The sequence below is a fragment of the Marmota monax genome, unplaced genomic scaffold, assembly GCF_021218885.2.
Source record: "Marmota monax isolate L192 unplaced genomic scaffold, Marmota_monax_Labrador192_F-V1.1 WCK01_AAM20220418_F8-fsc00159, whole genome shotgun sequence".
In the NCBI taxonomy this organism is placed as follows: Eukaryota; Metazoa; Chordata; class Mammalia; order Rodentia; family Sciuridae; genus Marmota; species Marmota monax.
In genome coordinates, this window is record NW_026694999.1 from 44486 (window position 1) to 60409 (window position 15924).

Here is a 15924-nt window from a genome sequence, read left to right on the forward strand (position 1 = left end):
TCAAAGAACCAAATTTACTATCTAAAACTGCACTGATTATATAGTCATTGGCAGAAGCAAACTACAATCCAATCCCTTCACCTAAGTTCAATGCTATTGTCATTGTACTACTTGAAAATATATTGATATTTTGCAAAAGTTGGATCTATTAAAAGCTCAAATCCTGACAGGGGATAAAGCGCAGGATAAAAGCGCAGGGGTAGAACATGTGCTTAGCTAGCACAAGGGCTTGAGTTAAAAAAAAAAAAAAAAAAACACCTCAAAGGCAGAATATACTGGTTCTGAATTTTTCAAAGAATAACTTACATCCATTCACCATATATTAAATATCATAAATGAAGTTTACATCCTATACACTTTTTTTCTGACCAGAAAAGTAAACTACTTCATTTGCTTTCTGCTAAATACTTATCTATTTTCCATGGTAACTCATCCCTTTTTTTCCAATTATCTACGTACTTTGGTTGAAATCAACTTAACTCTGGGACAAAGCATGATTCTATGATCTACGTTTGACAGTGGTATGATCACATCCTCTTAGCTATTTTTATTGTTGTTCCTTTTTATGTAGGAAATTTGGCTCAGATAGGACCAATTAATACAAGGTGTATCAACTTTTTTCTTACTGTGGTTGATCCATTAGACAAATTCCAGCTGCTGCTAACCATGTTCCTTGATTGATGGAGACAGTCCATCTACAGCAAGAAAAAGCAATACAGCTAAACCATAAAGGACACAGTGGAAAAAAAAAATGGTAAGAAACTTCCCCTATGAGGATATCAGAGTCTCTTTGATTTAGCTATGCCTAAAGTCAAGCCAATCTGATCTGGATTGCTGACATTAACAACCAAAAATCCTTACTGAAAGTGTTTATATTGTTTCCAAATGATGTGTGAAGTTTCAGATCTGACTTTTTCTCTCTCAAGTTGCCTGAAGTAAGACTGGGGGGTATATTCATTAAACATTCTAATAAAGAGCTCAACTTGAATTTCAAGAAAAGAACAAATTCTATTTTAGAACATAAATAATTATCAATTAGACCCACTTTATTATGACATGCTTTAATCAGAAATCATCAGTTCATGGTGAGGTCAGGGAAATTTCAGAGTTTGAAGAATGCTGGCTTAAAAAGTGTTGTTATGCTAAGTGGTCAGCAGAAGTTAAAGTGATACCCTCTTGGACCAAGTAAATTCTGTGGTATGATTTCTACTAATAAAACCTGTGTCTATGAGTTAAAGTTTTACAATAAAGTTTTCTCTTACATCAACTGAGGGTTTTCTATAGCTTGATAATATAGTAAAGGACAACTTCTTTTTATGGCCTTTTTCTTTACTTCAATGCTTTTCTTTCAATTCAAGGCAACTTCCAGCTGGGTTTTTGTCTACTTCATCTTGTGCTGCCATGACAACATACCACAGACTGGATAGTTGATAAAAAATAATAAGGAATTCATTTCTTATAGTTCTGGAGGCTAATAAGTCCAAGACCAAGTCACTGGCAGGCTCATTGTTTGTTGAGGGTCTTGTCTATTGCGGAAATACTGCCCTAAATTCCGCTTCTTCTGGAAAAAGAACACTGTCCTCACATGGCAGAGGATAAGAGGACACAGGGACTTTACAAGGGCATTTGATCCCATTTGGATATTAGAGCATTCATGAATTGAACATCCCAAACACCACACTTCCCAATACTGGGAGATAAGTTTAAGCATAAATTTTGGAAGAGATTAAAAACTAAGTTGCTGTTTTCAATGAATCCACACAATATTCTAGATATCTAGAGTCTTCTCAGTTTTAACTGATAGAAGCTAGCAGTTTCCGATAGAATCCTCCACCTTGCACAACTATTTAACTTATCAGGAAGTTCAGGATTGCTTTCCAAAACAGAAGAATGCATACTCTTAAAATTTCTGTTGGTGTTATTCTGTTTTTTGTTTTGTTGCAATGCTAGTATACAGCTTTTATATTCTTCTGATGCATATTAAACATTAACTAGCATTGTTTTTTAAAAATATTCGACTTTATATGTTATATTTTGTTTTATTGCAACTAACGATCAACATTTAACAGTGATTAATCTTGGGAAATCTTCAATCCTTGGACTAAATGTTTATCCCTTTGGAGAGTATGAGCTTTCTTATACCAAAAGTCCTACTATGAAACTTTACAGAAATAATTTCTTATAAACCATAGACTTTCTAGAGTTATACATTATCAAGGAACTTTGTTTTATTGTTTACTGAGTTGATGTAGAATCAGAGTAGTCATTTTACCAAGTGGAAGGGATGCAATAAGGCAGAGGTATCCAGCCTGTATGCCATCCTTGTGAATGGGCTAGAAATGGTACCAACAAATGTTTACACCAGTGTGACTGGCATGGGAAAATATTAGAAATCATTCTTTTAAAGGGTCCCATGTGCAGAAATCTTGTTCCCAATGTATTTATGCATAGTTTTCTGCTTCAATTTGGTCATTGAAATACAGTCTTTTTGATTATCAAGATTGGCAAAAGACCCCAAAGTATCTATAGCTTCAGCTGAGGGCTCAGTAACTAGCTATGCTTTTTGCACTTTCCAGGATTAATGAATGGTATAGTATGGACACCAAGCTTCCTAATCACTTATTTACCATATCCTTAAGAATAGGATTCTATGTTTAGAGTGACTATTACTTTTTGAATAATTACTCATATTTTAAATTCTTAAATTTTCTTTAAACTGAATATGATAAGTTTGGGTGACTATCACCTAGTAACTTTTACTATTATCTAGTAAAAGAACAATATAAAGCTAAAAAGTGATTAAGGTTGTCATTGGTGATTATTAGGTAAAATAATTTAACAGCCATAATAAATAACTTATAGATACAAGCAATTATGGAAAAAGTAGAACACAAAGTATAATTCTGTGAATATTTTAAAAGAGACCCTGGATATATATGGCTTCTCCTTCCAATTGCCAAGAAAAATCATTCCATCTAATCAACTGATAAATTGCTCTCTCCTTGTTGGTGCGGAATGCATTCTCCAAAGAAAGCACAAGCTACCATCTCCCTGAAATATGTTCATCACAACTGAAATGTGAAATGGGCTCACTCATTTTTTAAATCATGATAAATAATCCCTGCAATTTTCACTACATTCTGTCCATATCAAGAACAATATTGCTACTTATGAGTCATCACTGCCAGATGGTCCAAACTAAGTTCCCAGCAGAGGAAGATTTTGAAGAATCCAGTCATACACTTAATTTCTTAAAGAAAAATGATAAAGATAACAATTTTGAAATAGTCCAGGAGTAGCTATAGGGTGATGGTAGTGTCATATACTTTCCATTACTAATAGATAAAATTATCAATTAAAATTGGTGAGAACTGAAATGAAGGATAGCAGGATTGATAAGTTCCAAGTGACACAGCATGTACATGATTCTGCAGTGGGTACAATGTGGGACTTGGCCAAATGAGCAAATGAAATTCTATAAGGACAGGTGATCACAGAAGAAAGAAGTAATCTCCACAAACTGGGTATCTTTATATAAGGACAGAAATTTTGTAAAAGACAACACAGAATGACTTATGGGCATTTACTGGCAGTCATCAGAAGTATTAGAAGCACTTTTAACCCAACTTTGGTGTTAATATTAAATTTTCACAACAAAACCTGCAACTAAAACAGCATCTGCAATCACCTAGTCTCAGGCAGCAGTATTGTATTTTCTGAAATGTTTGTCCCAAAGATATTTTGCCATTTGCTGAAACCTTCCACTAAAATATATTACCCAAGCACTGAAACCTGCCACTAAAATATGCATCAAACCTATAGATTGCTATAACCTCAAGATGAAGCAAATATAACCACTTTCTGGCAAGCAAATAAAGAATAAAAGTCATGTAACTTTTCTTAGTATGAGTGTCCACAATTTGATAATGATCTCAATAATACAGGCATCATTTTTTTACATTTTATACATAGAATGTATAAACATTTTCATAACTGATTAACTTCAGCTAATTCCCTTGATTAGTGTTAAAACTTATATCCTGTATTTCACTCATAAAAAAATAAAGTTCATATTAAATATGCCATAGGTTTAGTCTGCCTGAATCACTAAAAAAAAAAAAAAAAAAAAAAAAAAGACTAATTGGACAAAAGTAAAGCCTTTGAAACCATTTAGAAAACTACTGGGATATCTGAATGAGAAACTATGCTACATTATAATACTGTAGTAGAAGCATATGAGATGAAAGCCGATTTAACATAAAGAGTCTGAATTTCAGGGGAAGAAGTTTGTTCTGGGGTTAAGTTTAGGTTCATCAACTAGTAGTTAGTAGGCAAGGTAATAGGAGGAGATAGTAAGCTTACAGGAAATAAGTTCTGCCTTCCTCTTCTTGAGCTCAAACTTTTGAGTTACCCAAAGGTGTTTCTTCATGGTCATCCCTGCTATTAGAAAGATTATTAACTTTCTAGAAAGTTACTAGAAAGATAACTGAAGTTTGAGAAAGCAAGAGAAGTATTTTAGAACCAAGAAATGAAATCATTTTTTAAAAGATGCAGTGGTCAGCTATGCTAGGTGCAGGTAAAAAGCCAGTTAAAAACAAACAAAAACAATGGCTATGAAACAAGCATTGTATTTGAGGAAATAGATTGCTGCCAAGGTTGGTATGATGGTTTCAACAGAAAAGCAGAAAAGGACTTCCAGGCAGGAGTTTGGAAGAAAATGTGAAGAAGTGAATACAGTAAATATAGGCCATTTCTTTGAACTAGTTCTCATGGAAGAAAAAGAGTATGATGCTATCTAAAGGGATAGGCAACTAAACATATATAGATAACTTTGTTGTAACACAAGTGCCATTATGTTTGCATAAAAAGTATTCAACTTCATCTTGTTTTTCATTCAGCTTTTATTTTGCCATAAACAAATTGATTAAAAAGGAGGTGCAATTCATTCTTTTAACCTATGAATAGTATTCTATGATTGTGTGGCTTATCTATTGTGGTACTGTGTTTCATAGAAATTTCCTATTTCTTTACTTATTTGCAATCATAAATGCCAGTACAATGAACATCTTCATCGTATTGTCAATTTTAAGGTTTTTAACAATGTGGATTAAAGTGACTGAATCATAGGTTATTTGTAGTTTTAATTTTATAAGATTTTACCAATTTTTTCCAGTCTCTACTATTTTCACCATTAGTAATATATCACATGTTTCCCACCCTTGAAATTCTTACTTATTTTTTACCAAGATTTTACATTTTATTGTTAGGAATAAATTCTAAATGCGTGTTTGAGGATTATTCCATATAAATTAGCCATTGTTTTCCTCTGTGAATTCCAAAGTCAGAGCTTGTGCTTACCTATTTGAGGAAGTATTCCTACCTTTTTTAAAGTTTCTTATGAACTTGTAATAATTATATGTTCACTTAAAAGTTATCTTTGAAATCATTTTGAATAATTTGCTGCTACAATCTATTTTCATTGGGATGCATATTATGACTGTTAACCGTTAATACACCTGAGAAGAGGTGAAGAGACCTCCTTTCTGAGGACTTGTCCTTACCCCTCTTCAGTCTAGAAAGGAATGTGCCACAGCAGGGAGCCCCAGTACCCAGTCTAAGGTGCTTGGCATAACCTACCACTCACTCAGGCCAAAGTTCTGCCTCTTTTGCTCAGAACTGCTCCCATTTTTATTGGGTGTCCCAAGTGTGCTGGCTTACAGGGATGAGAGGAATACAGAAGAATCAAGCAGTCTGACTGTTCCCTGCTGCAGGTGTTCTTCAGCCTCAAGGGTCTAGCACCTGGAGGCATAGATCTCTTTAGATGTGACCACCATCTTTTGTGATTTTCTATCCTGCATGCCCTGAACTTTCAAAATGTGCTGTCATTTCATGCTTCAGTACAGTCCCACCTCCTTTCACTCTTAAAATTTCCTCATATTCTGCTTCTCTAGGAATTAAAAAAAAACCCACAGCTGCACTTATGTATAGGTATGCATTCTAACTTTAGATATTTTATGTACTTAGTTGGAGTAGGAGCAAAAAAAAAAATGACTACAAAACCTATATCCTGCTTATCATGGCTCAGACAATTCCAGAACATCAATATGAAAAAGAAAAGACTAAATGGTTTTATTACAATTGAACTTCATTCTTTATCATCTAAAAAACAAGTCCATTCCATGGTGTGATCAAACAAAATCTTGCAAACCTGTTCCTCCTATTACACTTCACTTTCAGTTTAGCAAAGTGAAAGCACTCTAGAGAACAAAAGAAAGTTGGTATCAATTCCAAAATCACTGCATTAGTGTTAAAATAAAAACTATAACATTTAAGGAAAAACACTTTCAATTAAAGCAGGGTTACTTTTAATGTCCAGATATGTGAATAATGTATTCCTCTTCTTAGCTAATTTGGTCTAGCTACTTTCAATAGCTGGCTCCTTGACTTAAGGTACAATTTAGAGACCACATTAATAAGGGACAAGTAAAAAGATAAATAAGATTTCATGGGACAAAGCGTTAATTTGTTACATACACCAAGACGTATCCCTTGGTAAGTGCTGCCATCTTATCCACCAGATATATGGATGAAAGTTGTTAAAGCATTTTGTTACGGGGAGGTAAGATCAATGGTGGGGGCATTGGGTTGATATTATTTATTTCATAGTTGTTGTGATAGCCATCCTCAGTGCATAAGCCTTAAACTGAGTCAGGACTCATCTTTCCTGGAGGGAGCAATGCCATGCTGTTATAGACCTCAGAAGGTTCCACCAGCCAATAGCTCATTTGTTTTCACTGAGAGGGAGCTTCAGAGTGAGAGAAGATCAGAACTCTTATAAATTTAAGTAAGGAATGCAAGCAGATTGGCAGGACAGGCTGAATATGACGACCAGGCGAAAAGAAGCTTTCAAACAGAAACAAACCTCACCTCAAACCAATTGAGTCAGTATCTGGTTGGAATCAGGTGTCCATAAATTTGAGTTTTTCAGGATTCACCCTAACCTAGCCAAGACTGAGAAACTGGGCTAGGAGGAGAGCTGTGTCAGTATTTAACATCCTGGAGGTCTGGTCCACCCAGAAAATAGACCTTTCCCTACAGCTTTATTCTCTTTTACAAAACCATGCCTACTTACATCCTTGCATTGATACTACTGCCTAATCTTCAGGAGGAAGTTGTTTAGTTCAGAGCTCCTTAAACAAGGACTTTCAAGAGCTACTGTCTATGGTCATTTGGAAACAAAAGAATTTTAAGATCATTGTTTCCTCTATGCTTCCTCTTACATTTAAAGTTATCCAAAAAATCCTCATAATAGATTTTTCAAAGGCAGCATTTTTCTCTGTAAACCATTCTTTCTTAATTATAGCCATTACAATTGAGTTTTATTTTAATTGCATGTTTCATTAACACTAAAGTGATTCAACCTGCAGTGCTGTCTGTCTCAAAATCATTAGTCTGAAAACATTCAGCTTTCTCAAATATTTTGCAAGGATCCAAAAATACACATACCACAATCCATTGAACAGTTCTAAAAGGTAGTTGTTACTGTAAATACTTTTCATTTCCAAGAATGATAGAGAAGGTTTTCTTTTTAAAATCACTTTTCTAAATAAACCTCTAGCTCTTTTCTTCTTAAGCCATATGTGGCCCATCAGTATAAATGTACTTCTGAGGCTGGAAAAAATACCACACACACATCCTTCCTTTTTATTTATAGATGTAGTTTAAAATATAAAAATTTGGTATTCCATTAGCAAAGATGAGCCTGACCTAGATCATTCATTGTAGAGCTACAGCTAGAACCTTATAATCAACAGCACTTAACAAACGAATAGCTAAAGGTAATGTGATGGTTATAATACTGGGTTTTTTTCTTTTTTTGCAGGGGGAGACCAGGGATTGAACCCAGGGGTGCTTAACCACTAAGCTACATCCCCAGCCCACTTTTTTCATTTTTTATTTTATGACATTATCTAAGTTGCTGAAGCTGGTTATATGTGTGCACCACCTTATCAAAAAACTGGTGTTTTGGTTAGGAGAGAAAAGAGACCATTTCCCCCCTCAAAACATGGGGTATAATGATGGTAGAATACATACAGTCACTGAATCTCAAGGGAATATAATAGAGGGTCATAATAATGAGGAGTCTTAAGGAAGTTAAATCAAGAATGTGACTCTAGGAACCTTTGCAGAAATAATTTGGGTATCTTCTTTCAAGTTAGTTAAGACTTATATATTAACTTCTGACTACTGCTACTATTACATAGTGACTTAAACCAACACAAACTAATTACCTTATAGTTCTGGAGGTCAGACATCAGAATTCAAGGAGTCAGCAGGGCAGAATTCTTGATGAATGCCGTAGGGAAATTTTTCCATCCTTGCCTGTTCAGCTTCCAGGAACTACTTGCACTTTGGAATCCTCCTTTGAATCACTACAACTCTCGGGTCTATAGTCACATCTCCAACTACCACTCTGAGACGCCAGACTCCTTCTTATAAAACTCTGGTGATTATAAGTGAATTCACCTGAATGATGCAGGCTACTATCCCCAGCCCAAGACTCTTAATTGAATTATACCTGCAAAGTTCTTTTTGCTGTGTAAAGTAGGATATTGACAGGTTCTAGAGATTATGATGCAAACATCTTTGGAGAAGGGAATGGGTTGTAGCTCAGTGGTAGTAGTGCTTGCCTAGCACGTGTGAGGCACTGGGTTTGATTCTCGGCACCACATAAAAATAAATAAAATGAGGTTAGTTTAAAAAAAAATTTGGAAGAGCCATTAAATATACACAATTCTGTTCATGAAGTCCCACTTCTTATGTGATTTTTCTGCTCATACTTGATCAAATTTTGAGAGGTAGATGTGATTGACCCTGTGCTCCTGATCCAAACAGCTATGAGAATCAGAGTGAAATGATTACCTAAGCACATGAGAATATGGGTTAGCCTATGATTTCTATCACAGTGGTATGCAGTAATAAAAACCCTGGACTTCCAGTCTCAGTGGCACACACCTGTAATCCCCACAGCTTTGGAGGCTGAGGCAGGAGGATCCAAAGTTCAAAGCCAGTCTCACCAACTTATCAAGGCCCTAAACAATACTGTCTCTAAGTAAAATATAAAAAAAAAAAGAGGTGAGGATGTGGCTCAGTGGTAACGGGTCACTGGTTTCAATCCCTGGTACCAAACAAACAAACAAGCAAAACCACACTGGACTTCAAAGGGCATGACCATTACCTGAGTACATTCTAGATGCCAGATATAACATAGACATTTTATTAATATATTTCATTTTATTCTCACAATTATCCTTTTTGGCAATAATTGTTACCCACATTTCATTAAAGACAAAATTAAAGTTAGAAAATTTAAGCAGTTTTCATGCCCATACAGATACAGTGAATAAGAGAGCTGGAATTCAAGTAACAGTTTGACTTTGAAGGCTATGTTTTAGCTATATATTTTGGTTTCAGGGCCATCATTAGTTATTAAAATTGCCTTAAACAATTATTTAGTCTATTTGAGCAACATTTTAATCAGCTACAAAATAAAAATAAATGAGTATCTTGTTTCTTTCTTATGCCCTTATTAACGCATTATATTTATACATAATGGCTGGGTTCATTTTAACACAATCATACATGCAGGGAATTTAATTTGCTCCATTTCAGTCTCCAGTTTCTCCTCTTTCACTCCCCTTATCCCTTGCCCTCCTCCCCTTCCTCCACTCCGCTGCTCTTTATTTTATCTATTTTTTATCTTTTTTTTTATTTTCCCTTACTTTTCTCTGGCTTGTGCATATGAGAGGAAACATTCACACCTTGATTTTCAGAGACTGGCTTATTTCACTTAGCATGATGGTCTCCAGTCCCCCTCTCCCGCAATTTACTGGCAAATGCCATAATTTCATTCTTCTTTATGGCTGAGTATAAACCCATTGTGTATGTATACCATATTTACTTAACCCATTCACCTATTGATGGGCACCTGGGCTTCTGCTGAGAAAGAAATCAGGAAAACTATTCCATTCACAATAACCTAAAGAAAAAGGCTTTGTAATTAATTTAACTAATGAGATGGAAGATCTCTACAATTAAAACTACAGAATACTAAAGAAATTGATGAGAACCTTAGAAGACAGAAAGACTTCCTATTTTTTTAGACAGGCAGAACTAATATTATCAAAATGGCTATATTACCAAAAGCATTGTAAAGATTCAATGAAATACCCATAAAAATACCAATGACATTCTTCAAAAACTAGAAAAAAACTGATAGTAAAATTCATTTGGAAAAAAGAGAGAGAGAGAGAGAGAGAGAGAGAGAGAGAGACCCAGAATAGCCAAAGCAATCCTGAGCAAGAAGAGATGATGGAGGCATGAAAATACCTGATCTTAAACAATACTACAGAGCTATTGTAACAAAAACTATCAGGTATTGGCATCAAAATAGACGTGAAGATAAAGGGAATGGAAGGGAAGACACTGAGACAAACCCACAGAGTTATGGTCATCTATTACTTGACAAAGGTGCCAAAAATATATGTTGGAAAAAAAAGCCTTTTTAAAAAATGGTGCTGGGAAAACTGGATATCCATTAGTAGAAGAGTGAAACTAGGTTATCTCTTTTATACTGCAAAAAAGTCAAATCAAAGTGGATCAAAAACTTAAGAATTAGACCAGAAAAATTACAATGGTTAGAAGAAAACATAGGGTCAATACCCAAACATATTGGCATAGACACTGACTTTTTTAACAAGACCCTAAAGGTGAAGAAGTAAAACAGAATCAGTATATAGGCTAGCATCAAATTGAATATTTTAAATCCAAGCGTTCTTTCAGTTTTAACATTTTGTAATGTATCTTGAGCTCTTTGGGCTACGGTATTCCAGTGTAACATTCTTGGTTGATCTCATCCACAATTACGATCTAAAGAACTACTTGATCAAATAAACTAAGTTAACGAAGTGAACATCATTGGACTTTTTAATTTTACTCATTGAACTTTTTCAGATGAATTTAACCAACTAATTTAGAGATTATACAAGAAAGAGATGGCCCAAAGTCCTTTTGATAGGCATTAGCTAAGAGAAGTAATGAAGCCTGTTTGATTTATACGTTTTATCCCAAAACATGAGTGATAACAGAGAACATAAATTAGAATTAAACAATAAAACTTAGCTTCTATTCCACAGCTTAATATACCAACTATATTTGATATTTCTTATATGTCAGACACTGCACTAGGTACTTGATGCATGGTGCCTCATTCGACCTGCATGGATTTTTCTTATTTACCAATAAATAAACAGATGTGAATAGAATTTAAATAATCTAGTCAAGTTCATGAAGCTACTATATGACCAGGATAAGATTATTATCCTTGTCTAAATGGCTCCAATGCCACTTGTTTTTTTCTTCTGCACAATACATCTTAACTCCTGAAGGTAAAATGAATGTTGTAAGGAGCACCAACAACAAAATTCAAAAAATCAATATTCTTGCTGCTGGGGTTATAGATAAAGGTGGTTATTCATAAATGGAAATGATATGGCTCCAAGTATCTCTTCCCTCTTTATTTATACAAGTTTCTATGAAAACAAAATTGCTTCTTCCAGGGAAGATTTTAGTACAATAATTGTTCAGATGAACATTTGAACAAATGAACATTTCCTAAAAGAGGATTTTAATAAGAAACTACATGAACTTGAAACCTATTACTGGTGGTTTTGATCTTTTAGTGATCTACAAGTCCTTCTTTCTCCATGAAAATGGCTTTTGCTACCTCTTGCCAATCTGATTCGTCTTTCTGTTGTTTTTTTTTTTTGTTTATTTTAGTATCCTTTCTTTCATAAATTGTAAATTATATAAAGTGCACTAAAGTAAATGCATACATTAATGTCTTAATAAATTTATATACCATTATAACCACCACCAATATAAATTATAGAATACTTGTAGCAACTCAAAAAATCCTTCCTGCTCCTTTCCAGGGTGTATCCTCCATATTTCTATTCTTCAGCAACCACTAATCTGTTTTCTGTCACATTAAATTGGATTCTTCTTGAGTTTTCTGGATAGAATTATATAGCTTATACTCTTTTATGCCTAGCTTCTTTTATTCAGAATAATGCTTTACAAGATCCTTCCTACTACATGCATGAAACTTAATTTTTATTACTAATATTTAATCCATAGGCTTACTTTGAAAAACTTGAGTCCCTTAATGAAAAGTTTATATTGGACTTGATAGCACTGACTCAGAAACACTTACTATAAAATTACAATATTTTACACATAAAAACTAGTAAATTATTTACTATGTCTAAAATAAAGCATTTTAAAATCCATCTAATTATGTTTTAAAGCATTAGCTCCCATTGCTAACAAACTATGGAATCTATATGTTAATATGACTTCTATAAAGCAAATGTTAACAATTGCTTAGCATGAGATTCCTTTGAAGATTTAATTTAGAAATTTTAAAATGAGATTAAAAAATTATTTAGCCTTTGATATTTGCAGTGCTATTATAACACACTATGATATAATTTAGGGATTATAAAACATGTAACATTTATTCAAAAGATCAGTTATGTAAATATATAAAAAGACTTAATTATTTTCTTATACTAGAAATTATAATTTAATAGGCTGTGATAGGTATGGTAATATTTGTTGATAATCAGTGTATCTCACAGCACTGCAAAAAATCTCTCCTATAAACAGGCATAAATCTTGAAAGCTTCACTTGTGAGTCTTTCCAAGAAGATAATGGACATATTCTGCCAAGGATTTCTCACATGGATTTGGAAAGGAAGATAATATCATTCTCAAGTGGCAACTGCAACTAGATGCCTAGGTGTCAACAACTTGCTAACTTGATCAGAAGCCTGTGGATCTTGGATGCCCTACTGAGAATCATCTATTTCAGTGCAATCACAAGTACGACCACTGGAGGTAGTTTTCTTACAATCCCTGAGCTTCCATATTTTTTCACTTGTCAAACTTTCCAATGGTTTTATTAGACTCTAATTTCCTGCATCAAAAATCTTACTGGTAAGAAGAAGCAGAACAGTCAGATCTATACATCTAGAAGAAAAAAAAAATCCACAAAAGCTTTATTTTCCTTTCACTCATCAGAAAGCTGGAGATCATAAGACAATCAAGACATATAAATAAGAGTGACAAGTCCCTAAAGAAAGGGCCAAAAATAAACTATTATCCTTTTGACAGAGCATGAGAAGAAGAGGTGGTTGCTATAGAAGCAGGGAAGAAGAAAACTAAAATTTTAACAGCTGAATGTGTTTAGAGTATCAGTTTAAAACATAACTGGGGAGTCCCACACACATGCATATGCACACACATGCAGCACATGCACTGAGTTTCATATCACTGTAAGCTTTTTCTCATGGTCCAGCATTATTTTCCAACTTAAAAAATGAAATAGGACAAAGAACCAGCGAGAGCCACCTTGATGAAGAGCAGAAAAGGATACAATCAGCTGCCACTGAATAAAGGCATGAAATAGTTCCCAAAAGCTTGTTCTATATGAGGCAAAAGTGTTAAGTCACTGTGGGAAAAAGGAAATTCCCTTAATCCCAGGATGATGGGGTGAGCATTAAACTCAAAATCTATTTAACACAGAGTTGGGCACCCAGTCCTCCTTCTTATTTGCAGGAACCAGAAGAAGATTCACTGCAACTGTTAGGGAAGTAGAAGCAAAAACCAATTGCCCATAGGACAGACACAAAGAAAATCAAAAGTAAAACTTAATGAATAAACACAACTGTGTTGTTTCTAGATCCTGCAATGGTTAAAGGAAAAGTTCTGCAAAAAAATGGAGAGACAGAAATCCTCTCTTGCCTAAGAAATGCAGAAAAAAACAAAAGGAGGGGGCGGGGAAACAAGATGTTGAGGTCTAACCTTGAATCTAGGTGAAAAAACCCTGCCTAAAACAAAAGTTGGACAAGAAACTTCCTACACTGACCATGAACCTAGTAAGCAATAGCAGTCTACCGTTGAGTAAGACTATGATGCTCATATATAGAAAATGCAGAATGTTCATAGCTGAACAAGGACTGAGAAAACTCTAACATCCTTTGTCCAATAAGGACAAAAGAATAACAGTTCAATATTGAAGGAGCTTGTGATGCACTAAGACTTTTACTTCAACAATAAAGTGCAAACCCAACTTTTCTACTGACTGGATTGACTCAACCCATCACATTATCAGTCTGACTGAAGTGTGTGTGTACGTGTGTGTGTGTGTGTGTGTGTGTGGTATAGATCCTCCATATCTATGGGTTCTGCATTCACTGAGTCAACCAACTGTGGACTGAAAAACATTTTTTTGAAAACGTTCATCTGTACTGAACATACACAGATTTTTTTTCTTGTCATTTCCCCCCCGCAAAAAAAAAAAAAACAAATATAAAAACTGTTTATACAGAGTTTGCATTGTATTAGATGTCTAGAAATTATTTAAAGAATATGGGAGGATATGTGTAGGCTATATGTAACTACTAGGCCATTTTATGCAATGTACTTGAGCAATAACAGATTTTTGTTTGTTTGTTTGGTTTTAGTTGTAGATGGACACTATACCATTATTTTATTTATTTATTTTTATGTGCTGCTAAGGATTAAACCCAATGCCTCACACATGCTAGGCAAGCACTATACCACTTAGCCACAACCCCTTTGGTATCTGTAGAAGATTCTAGGACTGATCCTTCATTGAAACCAAGGGAATATTATACTAATTACCTCATCTTATATTATTTTCTACATGTGATATGTTGGATTCAATTAAAATTTATGAGCCACAAACTGAGGACTATTATGCTAAGTGAAATAAGCCAATCCATAAGTTCAGTGTTCTCTCTGATATGCAGATGCTAACACACAATAAAGTTGAGAGGGAAGAAAAAGGTTCATTGGATTAGACAAAGGGGAATGTAGGGAAGTGGGATGGAAATAGGAAAGATAGTACAATAAATCAGAAATAACTTTTCTATGTTCATATATGAACACATAACCAGTGTAACTTCACATTGTGAACAACCACAGAATGAGAAGTTATACTCCATAGTATGTATAATATGTCAAAATATACTCTACTATCATAAATAGATAAAAAGAACAAATAAAACAATTAGCAATTTTAAAAATTATGAATCATAAAATAGAGTCAGGTAGGATGACAGTAGCAAAGAGAAAAAGTAAAGGGTAGAATAACCTTCAGAGATGACTCAGATGTAGAAAAACATAGATGACCCAGGTATAGATGCTTTCAACTAAGAATTGTATGTTAGAAAATCTAATGAAAAAGATACACAACAGAAATTAACAGATGGAAATTTTCAAAGAAGGAGGAGGAGGAGGAGAAAGGAGATAAAAAGAAAAATATAAAAAGGAATGTGCTAAAAAAAAAAAGGTTCACAAGGTACATTATGGAGAATTCCTTCAAAAGGATTCTCAAACAACTAAACACCACTGAGGAACAAAAAATAACAAACATAAACATGAATATATGTTAAAAAAGAAATTATCTAAACTGAAACACAAGAGAAAAGGAGTTCTATTCTCTCTATCTCTATCTCTCTTCCTTTCTCTCTCTCTCTCTCTCTAAACCCAAGTCACTATCAATATTCTAACATATATGTAATTGGAATTGGAACACCAGGAAGAAAAGGAAGAAATGATCTAGAACAAATGCTTGAAATTCTTTGATAATTATTGATAAATATAATGATAAAGACTTCACCAAGAAAAACTTACCCCAAAATTTCAGAGAGTATCAAAGAAAAGTAAAAACAAATCCACAACACAACATGATATTTAATCACCAACTTACTAAAAAGCAAAATCTTGAATAAAGAAAAAATTAAAAGAATATTACAAGTGAAAGAACAAAAATAA